The 1,768-nt window shown below is 45.1% G+C and overlaps 1 long non-coding RNA gene across 1 annotated transcript; it reads right to left on the bottom strand.

The window, feature by feature from the left end:
* Positions 1-1,017: 1,017 nt before the first annotated feature.
* On the bottom strand, positions 1,018-1,257 carry LOC119119558. Its single transcript, XR_005097352.1, has 2 exons — positions 1,188-1,257; positions 1,018-1,082 (listed from the first exon to the last, which is right to left on the bottom strand). It is a non-coding gene; the product is annotated as an uncharacterized LOC119119558 (long non-coding RNA).
* Between the last annotated feature and the right edge of the window lie 511 nt (positions 1,258-1,768).

Here is a 1,768-nt window from a genome sequence, read left to right as displayed (position 1 = left end):
GCTGCATTACGTCCTGGCCTTTTGGGCCACGTTGGCTGCCTTGCACTACTCCTGTACTTTTGCGCTATATACTGACTGTCTGCTGTGCTGTATGCACGATTGCTCCATTTCAACCATGTTGCTCTTATTTATTTATTTATTTATTTATTTATTATTTATTGACTGCTCTTATCTATTCATTGTATGTGCCTTCTTGTTTTTACTTTTTGTATTGTTTACTTGAATGTTTTGTTTGTCCGTGGACCAATATACTATATATATATATATATGTAATATGTCTTGTCACCGTGGGATAGTAGGAAACGCAATTTCGATCTCTGTGTGTCTTGACATGTGAAGAAATTGACAATTAAGCAGACTTTGACTTTGATTAAACATAAATATTTCCCCATGAGTGGAGTCCTCACAGTTTATATTAGTACAACAAATAGCATTCATAGGTAAATTCACTTTACACAATAATTCATTAGAACAGGATCAATATCTGAGGACATCTTCATTCGACAGTTTGGTCCAATTTATTTTAACCTCTTGGCTTTCTTCATTCTTAGTAAGTGTGGGTACATTATCTACCTTTAATACCATGGCAATGGGGATGTGGTCAGTTGTGGCTAAATCATAATAAATCATCATACTATCTATCGAGGCATGAGCATCAACAGTGGATACCACGTGATCCAGCCATGACGATGTCACGACTCGTCCCCGGTTGTTTTATTATATGTAAGTTACCATGGTTTCTGTTCGCGTCGCCCCTCCCCTCCTGTGTTACCTCACAATCATTGTAATCTCAAATCACCTGCCTCTTGTTACCTATCTTGTATTTAAGTCCTGTCTGTGTGTCTGTCATTGTTAATGTCATGATGTCTTTGTCTCACGTCTCTGTTCAGTTTCTGTTGTTGGGGTTGTTATTCAGTTACGTCAGTTTACCAAGTCTGTTAGTTTGTTTTCGTCAATAAACCCTGGGTGCAGTGTGTTGAGTTTGTCCAAGTCTTGCTTTGCCATCCAAGACTCTTGTATACACAAGACGTTACAGTCATCCAGCAGTGTGTCCACCACCAGCCGCCTCGCTTTGTCGGCAGCTGTATGTCTTACTCGTAGGCCACGAGAATTGTAGGACACAACACGCATTATGAACCCATGATATTCCCATCAGGGCTGCTGGTCTCCCTGCTGTCCCGCGTCACCTCCACCGCAGCAGCCGCGGCGGCAGCTGTCGACGCTTCGTCTCCGGGGCGCATCCTCCCTTCGCTCCGCGGGGAAGGGATTCTCTCTGGGAGCCTCACCCCGTCTGCTGCTCCTCTTCGGCGGTGAGGTTCAAAGTACTGTCTGACGACTGACCGGCTGGCCAGAACTGAGGGTCATACATCTCCTTCCAGTCGTTCCATTCAGCGGTAATACAAAAGGAACTGAAACTGCTGTATTTTTGATTTTCCTGCATTTCACATCGCGGTTCATTGTCCCTTGCAGAAATTCACGAAGAGTATCAGCGTCAAGGTCCAGCGTGAATTTCGCAGCGAACACGCTGACTAACTTAGTTTTCACCGTGGAAAGTTTATCGTTGTGTGTTACTGCCGTCCCTGTAATGGCGACCTTTTCCCGTGGATGTTTGGCTGGGCGGTGAGCAGAGCTCTCTGGGGCTGCCGCTTGTTTTTTACTATGCATCACCACAGTACTCCAGCTGTTGGCCTTGGACTTTCCCGGGACAATTTCAAACCCCTGAAAGGTCCCTCCAAGCGGCTCAGATGTCGACCACCCTCTGCCTCGC

This window comes from Syngnathus acus, chromosome 2 (genome assembly GCF_901709675.1).
Source record: "Syngnathus acus chromosome 2, fSynAcu1.2, whole genome shotgun sequence".
In the NCBI taxonomy this organism is placed as follows: Eukaryota; Metazoa; Chordata; class Actinopteri; order Syngnathiformes; family Syngnathidae; genus Syngnathus; species Syngnathus acus.
Note: the sequence above shows the minus strand (reverse complement) of the source record. Positions and strands in the feature narration are given on the sequence as shown.